Source organism: Crotalus tigris, unplaced genomic scaffold (assembly GCF_016545835.1).
Source record: "Crotalus tigris isolate CLP2741 ecotype Arizona unplaced genomic scaffold, ASM1654583v1 scf7180000018354.2857554, whole genome shotgun sequence".
Taxonomy (NCBI): domain Eukaryota; kingdom Metazoa; phylum Chordata; class Lepidosauria; order Squamata; family Viperidae; genus Crotalus; species Crotalus tigris.
In genome coordinates this window covers 193,067-206,999 of record NW_024096961.1, presented here as the reverse complement: position 1 = coordinate 206,999, position 13,933 = coordinate 193,067, and positions in this window count along the sequence as shown.

The window sequence follows — 13,933 nt, the reverse complement described above, 5'->3', positions numbered from 1 at the left end:
CAATTTTTAAACAGCAAAATAAAGGAAAGATACTAGTCTATTTTATTTCTGTGTTGAAATGAAACAAGCTTATAGATGATAGATAGATAGATAGATAGATAGATAGATAGATAGATAGATAGATAGATAGATGTTGCATAAAGAGAGAACTGGTATAGCTATTTCGAGTTCCATTAACTCTCTTCAGCCAGACTTACTCTTCTGAGATTCGAACCTGGGCTTATCTGCATGTTAGGCAGTTGTTATATGCAGATAAGCCCAGGTTCGAATCTCAGAAGAGTAAGTCTGGCTGAAGAGAGTTAACGGAACTCGAAATAGCTATACCAGTTCTCTCTTTATTCTTTGTTAGCAATCTAAAAAATGTAAAATGATGTCGCAGTTGGCGACTGCTGCTTGTGGATGGCTCTAGATTGAGCTGATACAGGCAAAAGAAAAAAGAAAGAAGATTTCTTTCTCCCATATTTAGGCTGACAGGGTGTACATTCAAGGTAATATATATATATATATATATATATATATATATATATATATATATATATATATATATAGGAGAGAGAGAGAGAAATGGCCACATATCATCTATCCAAGGTATTAAATCAGGTATGGCAGAATCTTTCCACTGAAACAGTACAATCATTTTATCTCTAGTCCAAGCATGATAAATTTAAATTCATGCATTCATAAACTCCTAATTATTGTTATATAATTCAAAGACACATTAAACCAGATTTGTAAGCATTATTTATCTTATGAATACCATATTCATAAATATATTTAATTTATATATTTAAATTAATTAAATATATAATTATAAACATATAAATTTGCATAATAAACCAAAGCTTGAGAACAATGAGGAAAGCCAAAACAGAGATGTGAAGATATCTTCCACTGTCTTATCTTTCCAACAAAGTGAAGATCTTATCTATTCCTTGATAAATGCCCTGTGAGATGTCTAACATAAAAAAAGTGTGCATGTTTTGTTGGACTAAATGAATTTTGTTAAAAGGTACATATTTAACATTCCATAAAATTCTAACTATTTGGTTTGTTAAACTAGGTGCACCAACAATTTATTCCAAATTTCTGGTAAATTTTGAATATCTCTCATAATACTCTTTACTTGATGGAAATGAATTGTAGGTTTGGAATTGTTGAGAATTCACTCCAATGATTATAATAATTTAGGAGGTTTGCATGCTGCTAATGCATCCAAACCAAACTTTATGACCAAAAGATATTTTAATGGTTTATATTCCTATTCATAGACTTAGACAATCCAAATTCTTTCTGCAGAATTCTTTTTTTCACCAGAAATTCTTTGAAAGGCTATTAAAAAAGAAGTAATCATGATCTATTCAGAGAGGAAAGGAAAGGAAAGGAAATTTCCAGCAATTTTCTAGCTAGGATTAAAGCAAATAAGAATCACTTTTACATTTTCTTTCTAACCACAGCCAATTGTAACTTACAACTTTCCCTAGCTATAACATGTGTTTGGGAAAACTGGCATGTTAGAAAGGCTGAACAAAGGAAAATTGATCTATTTTAATTTGTGGTACTGCAGAAAATAATTGGAAATACCCTAGACCACAAAAAGAACAAATAATTCAGCACTAGATGAAGCAAAAATGATCAGTGAAAGTACTAATATTGAGGCTAAAGCTTTAATATTTTGTCCATAGAATGCATGTGGCACAATAGATAGTTTTATGCAGTACAAGGAATCCATGGAAGAGAAACAGTGAGGTTAGGCGTATAACCTTTATAACAACATTGTTGAGGCTAATACATATTAGGAAATAATATGGTAATAAGAAAGCAGTGGTATTCAAAAGTCCTCTTTGCTTTCGCCATAATGATGAAGCCAGCTTATAGTACCTGATGAAAGATACACCCCTTTGGGAATGTTTGTGACTTCCCAATGCACATAGAAAGGGGGTAGGGTATTAAAAGATTGCAACATTTCTTCACTCTGAATCCCCTCAGATAGTCTACACTGGCATTGTAAAAAAGCCTGAGGTGCTTAAATCTATTGACAGCTAAGAGCCTGTAGAGTGTTTTTCTCCATTATGGAAAGTCCACGAGCCAGGTAAGAACATGCAGGAAAAAAAGACAGAAGGAAGGGATGGAAGTAACGGAAGGCCTGAAAATAGTGTTGATAGGAAACAGATTACATAGAGATGTGCAAAATAATCATTATAATAAGAAACCATAAGTGCAGGGTCTCTTTGCTAACTATCTCTGCATCTGCTGATTAATAGGTTAAAGAGGTGTAGCAAGTCAATCTACATGAAGTTGAATTCCAATAGTGTGAAGACAACCATGCCTGGAGAAGACCTTAATGCTTGGAAAAATCAAAGGAAGTAGAAACAGAGGCTGCCCAAAGACAAGACATCTAGTGTTGTCATTTATGACATGCATGAGTTTAAAAGAACCCAAGTAATTACAGACAGGCAAATCTTACAAAATTATGTCCACTGAGTACAAAGTGTCAGAAAAGAGTGAACAGCAATAATAAACCAGAACTCAATTCAATGATCAAAAAGAAAATTAAAAACCCCTTCTTCATTAGGATCAAGAATTTGAAGAAAGAAAACCCGTGGGGGGGCGTTGTTTATCCCACAAACATTTTCTCTGATATTATATTATTATAAAATGTTTAATACTAGCCAGATATTAAATACTTAATACTGAGAATCCCTTTTAAAAATGTTGACTCCAAGTCTCTTTTTAAGAATATTTATTCCTCCATATAACCTCATAGGCATTTTAAACCATTTGTTAATATTAATCAGAGGAAAACAATTTGAAACATTTATCTGTGTGACATGGACATTTTGTTTGGGATATTTCATGTTAATTAAAAATAATTCAAGCAATATATAGAACCCATATATTTACAAACTTTATCAAAATCTTTAATCCTAACAAAAGTATTAGACCTGTTCCCAATCTGGTAATTACTAAAATATTACTCTATAACCATAAATTTTGATTACAAACACTGATTAAGTAATAAAGCAAAAAATATAATGAACATATAATAACAACTTGTGAACAGCTCCAACCGCTTTAATATCCATAACGTCCTCCAACTGTTGGTTGAAATCTTGTTCATACCTTGCATTTGAAGAAGCTTCAGTCTAGTTCTGCATGCCTAAAAGATGCTCAACCTTCAATTCTTTAATGACAGCTCACAACCAACCTCATCATATTATATGGCAAGTCTCTTTGGTGGAAGTTTAAATAGAAGCCTGTGATACAGTAAAGCAGCTTAATCTTAAAGTAATAATAATAACATTTAGTTTGACTTTATCTAAAATATATTCTATAAAAAAAACCTTTTGCAGAAAAGGACAATACTGTTACCTCGCAAAGATTCATTGCATTCCATCAACAACTGAAATCCCAGGCTCATAAGCCAAAAACAAGGCCTATGCAGACTGGCAGAAAGATCCACTATCTATCCCAAAGAAAGAGCAATTTAAGCATATTCAGTCCAATATATAGACAGGACTGTGAGCAATGAGCTCTGGCAGAGGAAGACTGAGCAGGTGGAATACTATGGAGACATGCATGCCACCAGCAAGTACTTCAGTACCATAAAGTTTATGGTTTATGGTCCTTCTAAATCAGGAGCTCCCCCTTGCTATCATCTGATGGGTTAAGCATGATCAAAGATGAAGAAAAATTGAAAAACCATTGTGCTAAACACTTTTCTAAGCTGCTGGATAAATGGTCCACAATTGATTCTGAGGTCTTATAGCTCAACTGTCAGTTTTGGATGCCCTAGATCTGCCTCCCTCTACTGATGAGATCAAGAAGGTGATCTCATGGAGTAACTCAAATAAAGCAACAGGGCAGGATGGCATTCCTGTTGAGATCTACTAAGCTCTAGACCCAAATGCCTTACAGGTGTTGCAAGACATCTTAGAAGGCATTTGGCCCACATACCATATACTTCACAAGTTGTTCTATAGTGGACTGGTAAGATAAGATAATAAGATAAGATAAGATAACCTTTATTGTCATTTTTATACTGTAGGCACAATGGCACACATCAAAAATGAAATTTAGTTGCCCGCTCTCAAAGTGAAACACATACATGACACACACCTAAACATACTATGAACAACTAGGAAACTAGAAGCTGTGGCTGCTGACAGAGCCTGCTGGTGAGCCCTATGCTATGAAACCTCCATCAGCTTTGAAGACGGCACCACCAAAAATGATAGAAAACTATGAGTGGCATCAAAGAATAACACCCACAGTTACTACAATGGACTTCCAGAGCACCCATTGTGCTAACACCAGGGGTGTCAAACTGGCAGCCAATGGGCCGGATGTGTCACACTCAGGCCACATTGTGGTGACCAAAACTGCATCCAGTTTTGGTCACCACGATGTAAAAAAGATGTTGAGACTCTACAAAGAGTACAGAGAAGAGCAACAAAGATGATTAGGGGAGCGGAGGCTAAAACATATAAGGAACGGTTGCTAGAATTCGATATGTCTAGTTTAACGAAGAGAAGGACAAGGGGGGACATAGCAGTGTTCCAATATCTCAGGGGCTGCCATAAAGAAGAGGGAATTAAGCTATTTTCCAAAGCACCTGAAGGCAGGACAAGAAGCAACGGGTGAAAACTAATCAAGGAGAGAAGCAACCTAGAACTAAGGAGAAACTTCCTGACAGTGAGAACAATTAATCAGTGGAACAGCCTGCCTCCAGAAGCAGTAAATGTTCCAACACTGGAAGTTTTTAAGAAGAGACTGGACAGCCATTTGTCCGAAATGGTGTAGGGTTTCCTGCCTGAGCAGGGGATTGGACTAGATGACCTCCAAGGTCCCTTCCAACTTTACTACTATTACTATTACTATCCCAGCTCCACAAAGTCAAAAAAATGTTCACGATATGTCATGATACATCACGGGACACAATTGAGTTTGACACCCGTGTTCTACACTCTGCACTTCCACTGGGACTGCAGAGCCACCTTATCTCTGCAGATGAACTGCACAACAGCGTGCCTTCTTTGAACCCAAAAGACAATCATATGTAGAAAAAAGAATGTACATATATGTAAACATAGTAACAGTCCAAAGCGTGATGAGGCCTCTTTCAGAATTGGTAGCAATTATTCAACAAATAACTTCCTAGGGGCTTCCCAAATGCCTATATCAAATACTAAGACGGAAAAAGATGGAACTTATACTGAAGGCCAGTTTGTTTTCATTCTGTACATGGACCAGTGCTGAAGATTAACATCTTTAAAAATGTCTCTTTTCTGACACCACTTCTCATAGCTAAGTAGCATTTCCTCTTACCTGAATGTGTTTTTACACATACTGGCTATTACTCATCGTTCTTCAGTATGTGCACATATCATATCAGAACAAGCAGAAGCAGGTCCAGGAAGAATTAATGAGAGGAAAAAAAAATGTTGCCATTAAAACTCATTCCAGGCTTCAGAAGTAACAGGATGGAATTTATCATTGGAATTCACAATATCTTAACAAGTGCCATTCCTGATTCAATGGGTGATTTCTTGCAAACATCTATAATACGAAACTGCATATGCTGTGGATGCATAGAAGAAGAAAAAAAGCAATTTGTGAAAATGTGCTGTTTCTGAACAATAATTTTCAAATAGCCTCCAAGATGGTTTGTCTGAATTGTACTTGTTGAATCACATTTGTGAAAGTTTACCTCCTGTGCCGGGAAAAACAGAGGGAAGATAGTAATGAATATATGAAAAATATAAGGAGCAGAACAGGCCAAAGTCTATTTTAATTTTTATTTGTTTTATTCTTTATTGATTTATTAAATTTATAAATATAATAAAAAGAGGAATAAAAATATAGAAAAATTTGTAACTAAAAAGAAAACTTACAAGCACTGTATCTTATATTAGTCTGAAAGTTGAAATCAGTGTTAAAAGCATATTAGAATCATATTATTGCTTCATATTTGGTGACAGCGTTTAAGGTGTAATAATAATGTTATTATTTCTTATAAAATGAAACTGATTTTAAAGGTGAATTTTTCTTTTCAACCCATAATCTTTCTGCTAAACATTGTGTTCGCACTAAATATATATAATCTCCATTGTACATGGTAACAGTTGCTAGAATACACTATATTTATTTTGGAAAGTGTTCTGAAAAAAAGGAGAATAAAATTAGGATTGTCCAGCCATTTGTTAGTTAGTTGTAACGAACAAATAAAGATGGCTTCTAAGTGAAGTTTTCCCATGGATTTCTGTAAAAGAATTGCACTGCTGGCAACGGTTTTCTTTATTCTTTTTCTAATGATTCTCAATGTGGAATTTGATCTTTGCCTAGCAGCCACACAATCCAAATGTGATTAGTCACCATCAGCTCACCACTACCTTGACTTACTTCTATTTAGAATACTGTTTCATGCATCTTTTCTACTTGCAGGATCCAATCTGGGTCGGTCATCGGGACCAGAAGTTTAGTCTTGCAAGCTTTTATACTTTTATCTCTGCTTATAATGAACTGACTTCTATCTGCCATTTTAAGTCTCCTTTCAATCAGTTTGTAGACACATTCTGCAATGAAAAATAGAGCCAAGGAATTTATTCTACACAGCCCTCTCTTGTTTGTATTGTCTTTATAATCCTTCAGTGCACCCTCACCATACCATGCTCTCTCCTTTCTGCAGCTTGTACTTAGAGATGACTAAATCCAGTTTTCCATTATGCAATGCTTCTTTAACAGCCTCTACAAAGCATGGGTAGGTAGGCAGATGATAGATGGATAGATAGATGATAGATAGATAGATGGATAGATAGATAGATAGATAGATAGATAGATAGATAGATAGATAGATATAGAATATGCATACAAAACATAAATACTGGAATTCTTTAAATTCCGTGGAGGAAGTGTTTTGTCTCAAGTGTCTTGTGTTATTCTGCATGTCATTTTAGTCTTTTTCATCCATCTTGGCATGGCTGGCATACCACTGGTACATGGACAGGAGGCATCAACATCTGTATGATGGCAAATGCAGTGTTATGAGCCAAGCCCTGCCTTTTTATACATGTATCTTTTCCCTCAAAAACTTTATTTAACAATGATACAGCATATACAGATATAGTGTACACAAACAGAGAGAGATTCTTTCCTTCTTTTAAGAAGTCCATCAGCAGTACTCTATGCTTGTTATATCACCACCATCACCATCACCATCACCATCATCACATCATCATTATGTTCATCCTTACTATAATCCATTAATTTTATTTCAAAAGAAGTATATTTTTAAAAAAGGTGTCATATATGTATAAACAGATAATTACTGAGGTTATGTAATTATTACCCTTTTGTATACCACATGTATTGACACTATACAGATATATACAAAATGGGTGGGACATGGATTATGATGCTGCACTTACTGCCTTGCAACACCCTACACAGATGTTCTATGGCAAAATTGATATTCTCAGAGCAGAGTTGTCAAGACTGTATATTGACATTACAGAAATCAGTGAAATGAAGAGAATAGGAATGAACCATTTCATATCAGAGAAGCACCAATGCTTCTAGTGTGGAAAAGAAAATCATAGAATGATCTCAAGACTATCCAGTCAATGTCTGCAATCATGCGGTGTATGCTCTAAGTACAGATGTGAAATAAATGTAAATTCTATGCCAGCCTGCAACGCTTTGTCAATATAAACCCTCCAAAGACAACATATTAAGTACAAGAGACTGGAATGCTAAAGTTGGAAGTAAAATGGTACGTGGAATAATAGGAGAAGTTGGTTCTATCTGAAATAAGGCAGGGGAAAGACTAATCGAATTCTGCCAGGAAAAGTGAAATATGAATAGCAAATATTTTCTTCCATGACAATAGAATAGAATAGAATAGAATAGAATAGAATAGAATAGAATAATAACTTTATTGTCACTTTGAATGTACACTAATCGGCATACATTAAAATGAAATTTTGTTGCAAGACAAGCCTGCATATAAACATCACCAGACTGACAACACTGAAGTAAAATTGACTATACACTGTGCAAGCAAAGATGGAGCAGCTCTGTTCAGTCAAAAATGAGAAAAAAGAAAGAAAACAGAAGAAGGCCTGGTGCTGATTATAGCTCAGATGATGAACTTTTTGCAAAAGTGCAACTAATGAAAACAAAACACTAAAACTGACAAGATACAATACTTTGCATGATGTGGATAGATTTAATGGATTAGATTTGATAAATAGAGCCTGAAGAATTCTGGATTGAAATTCAAGATGTTATTAAAGATCAAACAAATAAAAATATCACCGAGTCCCAAAAAACAAGAAAAAGCAAAAGGGCTGTCTGCTGAAAAGTTGAAATTAGCGGAAAAAGGCAGAAAGAAAAAGCCAACTGAGCCAGAGGACAATTTACACTGCTAAAACACTGAAATTCAGCAAAGAGCAAAATAATAATAATAATAATGAAAATGGAAGTCTAAAAAAGCCAGGCAAGGAAAAGGCAAGGAAATCAAGAAAATGTGCCTTTTGTGGTGTATTATAAAGGTGCTGGATTTGGAGCAAGGAGACCCAGGGTTTAGCCTTCCCTTAGGCACAGAAGCCAGCTGGGTAACCTTGGGTCAGTCACTCCCTCTTAGCCTGAATCAGAGTTAGTGACAAACTAGTTGATAAACAAAAACCCTTGTGGCATCATGCATTGATAAGCTTTTCTGCAGGATTCAGGTGAGCACATTGCAAAACAAGCAAATAAGTGGGACACATGCAAGGAAAAACAACGACAGAAATCAAAGGAATCTTTTCTGCAAGGATGGACACAATCAGAGACCAAGAAAGCCAAGATCTGCTGAAAATATAAATAAGATATGGTTTGAATCTATGGAAGAACTGTACAAAAAGATCGGCAATCAATGATAAGTATGACGGCTTAACAATCAAAAGCGAAGTATGTGGGCTCTAGAAAATACTGTTAAGATCAAAGCTGCAGAAGCTGATGAAATATCAGCTGAAGTGCTTACAACTTTACTAGATGATGCAGCTAAAATGCTATTGTGGATTGTAAGCAGGCATTCAAAACAGCACTGTTTAAGAGACTGGAAAATATCAGTTTAACAGCAACAAGATAGAAAAAACAAAGCACAGCTTCTGGAATTTTTTCCAATGCCTTTACCAGTAATGGTCACCGGAAATATATTTTCTTCTTCTGTATAATAAAGTACCTTGTTGCATGTGTGTGTATGTTTTTGCTCTTCCCTCATGTTGCATATATTTGTGATCATATGTATGTGTGCTGAGGGAAGCCAAGAGCAAATTGCATACCCTCTGCACTGGATCATTTGACAAAGAGAGGAAAAGAGACTTAAAATGGAACAGTCAATAACTTTCAAACAATAACTACCCAACTGATTCTTTCACAGGAATTGATGGGGGTTACTTTTTTTTCTTCTGCAGCTTCTTCAGTCATCCTGCTGATGGACAGACAGACAGACAGACCAGAGTCCTAAACTATTCTTTTTAACATGCCATTGGGTTGTAAGAAATAAGAAATGCCTATCAGCTGTGGCATGGCATGACTGAGTTCCATAGGCTTGTCCAAACTGGTACCAAGCTGATGTTCAGTATTAAAGGACTTGCATTTTTGTTCTTTTCTAACTCAACAGTCACTGAAGGCATACTTTTAAGTAAACATGAAATAAAAGTTCCTGTTCTGGTTGGTCTCCATTGCCTTTTTTCATCCTTTGATTCTGTACAATCTAAATAACAAGGGTGGAAAGTAGAAATTTCCTACCCAGATTTTTCAGGTTATGAACCTCTGAAAAGTTCAAAAAGTTCCATCCAAATTTGGGGAATTATTCTCAATTTTGGCAGCTGTTTATGATGAATGAACAGCAGCCATTCATTAGTGTAATATGCACTTCTAGGTTAGGGCTGGCAAGAAATATATTCTGATGTGTGTTTTTTTTTTAAAGGAATAAGGAATGAAAATAAGCCCCCAGATACTGTGTTTATGTTGCTTGGTGAACTGATGAACTTTACTATGACTGGCTGTTAGGAACCACTAGGGAACTGTGGTGGTATCGATACTGGTACAGCTACAGCCAATGTGGATATCTGCTTGGCAGCTGCATTAAGAAAAATGTTCCATAATTATGTACAAGTTACTGTCTAGACCAGAATATACCCATATAAACAGACACAGAATTTCAAGTCTTCTCATGCAGGCATATAGCATATTATTTTCCAATAACTATAAATGAGAAAATCATAGTTGACTCTGTGAGATGAGCCCAAGGAAACCATCACCATCACCACCATCATCTTTTCAATCTATACACAGATGTGTAGTGGCAAGTACTGTGTATCTTGGAAGCAATTATTAGCATAACATATATAACATCACCATACCGGCTAATTGTTTCTCATTCTTATTTTGGTAAGTTAATAATTATTGCTTCTGGATATAGATGATTCAGATATATAACTTAAGGTCACTCTTCTCTTCTAGTTTGCCAGCTTTGAAATATCAATCCAATGCCCTTGTCACCTCACGTCTGGACTACTGCAACGCGCTCTACATGGGGCTACCCTTGAAAAGTATTCGGAGACTACAGTTTGTCCAGAATGCAGCCGCGCGAGTGATAATGGGTGCTCCTCGATACACCCACGTTACACCTATCCTCCATGAGCTGCACTGGTTGCCTATTGGTCTCCGGGCCCAATTCAAGGTGTTGGTTATTACCTTTAAAGCCCTATATGGCTCAGGGCCAGGCTATTTGCGAGACCGCCTACTACCTCATAGTTCCCTTCATCCGGTTAAATCCCACAGGCTGGGCCTCCTTCAGGTCCCATCGGCCAAGCAGTGCCATTTGGTGGGGCCACGGAGGAGGGCTTTCTCTGTGATGGTGCCCACGTCTTGGAACCAGCTCCCCCCCGGAGATTAGAACCGCTCCCACCCTGTTGGTTTTCCGTAAGCTGCTTAAGACCTGGCTTTTCCGGCAGGCCTGGGGTTTATAAAATCTGACCCATGGATGACTGTTATTGTACTGTTTGTTTTGTCATGTTTTATGGTGTTTTTACTGTTAGCCGCCCAGAGCCCTGCGGGAGTGGGGCGGTTTATAAATTTTAAAAATAAAATAAATAAAAATAAATAAATAAATGTGGCCAGTTTTCATGCTGATTTGTGTAGATAAATCACACTGCACAAGGTTCACAAAAATATTATTTATTTTAAATATAGTTTGTTGAACAGGCTGTCAGGTTGAGTTTATACATCACATTATTTCATAAAGTATAAATCATGTTTCTAAATCAAATGCTTGGATTCACACATTGCAATAAACTAAAACCAAGGAAATCATATCCTAGGTTGGCAGAATGTACAAACCAAAAGTATACAAAAAGCTATCAATTGGCTTAATATAGATCTTCAAAATATGGCTAATCCTTAAAAATACAGGTTAGAATTAGATTTCACAGACGATTTCCAAAGATATTTTAAAATAAAATTTTTATATGTATTAAGTATATGAGGGAAATACACTTTTCTATCCATACAGTAGAATCTTCTTATTTGTGGTGTGTTCCTAATACCTATATGTGTATTTTATGAATATAGAAATAAAATCTAAATTAGATGATCAGACTCAATATATTTCAAAAGGTAGTAAGAAACAGTCACGTCACTGTTACGGTTATGAGATCCTTTATCTGTAATGCCATTACTTTTAGATCGATTTAGTCTATTAGATTTGTTCTGTTTTGATTTGAAGGGCTTTGAACAGTAAGTAATTGCATTTTAATAGTGATTTCAGTGACTATCAATCAAAAGGTCAAATGCTAACTCATGATGATCCTGATATTTCTCTGATACCTTTTGCAACAGAGCTGATGCAGATGACCTGGATGAGCCCAAGGGAGGGGTCAAATGTGTCATAAGTCATGAGTCCCTGTGTGCCTCCAAGAGATCTAAGTTCAGCCCAACTTGAATGCCTCTCTTATGTCCCGCTCATTTCCCTTGACCACTGCCAGTAGTTGGTCAGATTCTTTATAGAGAGCTTAAGCTTAATAAATTTTTATACTTGTTGAACTGCCTGAATCTCCTAATTTTCCTGGTCCTTGATAACTGGACATATAAAGTGTTTCTGTAACCTCAAACAATGCATGTTAGAGAGTAGGAAATGATGCTGTAGCATTGGAGTCCCCTCTCTCTGGCTGCAATGTTTTGAATTCTTTTTTTAAAAAAGTTTCTAAAGCCATTATCTTCATGGAATGGGGAATAACATCTTGTGCATCTGAGGCAACTAACAAACATCTTGGATCTTCATCAACGGCACACCTCAAAGGAGAATTTGGGCCACAAAGAATGACATGAAACAAGCCATAATCTCATTATCTTAAACAATAATGACAGTGGATTAACCACATTCTTTGTTACTGATGATTTCATTTGTTGACAGAGAAGATTAACTGCAGTGCTACTTTGATTAAGAATAATTAGATTTATCTTCCACTGAATAAGAAAGAGCAAACAGCAGGTTTTTTGGATATGGCATATCCCTGACCAAAACAATGGCATGTCCAATATCTGTCGATTGTGAAAGCTACAGTCCCTGAAGGAGAGACAACAGCAGATATTTGATATGAGAAGGACAAATATCATTTTGTGTGATCCTGACTTGCTCATTTAATTTCTATATGTTATTATTGCACAATAAGAGATTACTCTTTCAGCATTTGGAACAAAATATGACTACTCTAAGATTGATCATCATAACTAAAACAAATGTAACTGAATATATTAAGAGGCAGAAAGTGGGGGAAGAAATTAGCATACCTTCACTGAAGGGTAATGCTCTAGATCAGGGTGACCCCAGGAGATCTGAATGATGTGGAAAGAGAAAGCTTTCTCCTACTGGGTAACACGGCAGCAACTGCTATTTCAGTAAACATATCATTTTGTGTCCAGTAAACACACATTCCAGAGAAATGCTCTCATTGTTTTTTTGTGCTGTAATGCATTAATGAAGAAATAGATTTTTTTAATGGTGATAGCTTGAAAGAATTTTACCTAGTGTTGTTTCATAGGAAATTTTTAGAATGAGAAATAGTGGAAAGACCCTATTTAAATTCAATAAACAAAGAATGGAGAGAGGGAGGGAGGGAGAGAGAGAGGGAGGGAGGAAAGAGAGAAAGAAAGAAAAAAAGAAAAGAAAGAAAGAAAGAAAGAAAGAAAGAAAGAAAGAAAGAAAGAAAGAAAGAAAGAAGGAGGGATGAAGGAAGGAAGGAAGGAAGGAAGGAAGGAAGGAAGGAAGGAAGGAAGGAAGGAAGGAAGGAAGGAAGGAAGAGAAGGAAAAGAATTCTGTACATTCTATGACAAAGACTTTCTGTATTATGTAGTTACACACTGGACAATCTGTGATAGATAAAATTAAGAAACTATTAGAGGTCTTTGTTTTAAATTTACCTGAAATTTTTGAGTAGTTATTATTTTTAATACATAGATTGATTTTGTTGCCGGGGGTGGGAGGTGGGGAGGGATTGCCTACAGATTTAATCCCAAATTAACCAAAGCTGGAATCTCATGATCAGAAGAACAGGTTACAAGGCAAAAGAGTTCCATCAAATGTTCCTAGAATGGTAGGTTCTTCAGATGCTCATTCATGCTTAGTCATCTCATGTAGTTGCCTTTGAAAATCACCCAAAAACTATATCTGGTCCAGCACGCCCATGTAATACTGTTGCTCTACAAACTACACTAGGTGCTGATGGGCATCCAGGTGAAATTCAATGTGCTACTTATTACCTATAAAGCCCTTGATGGCATAGAATCTGGTTATTTGGGAAATTGCTTATTTTCTATAATTTCTGCCTGTCCAGTAATATCAGGAAGAGTGGATACACTCAAGATTCTCTCAATTAAGCAATGTCTTTTA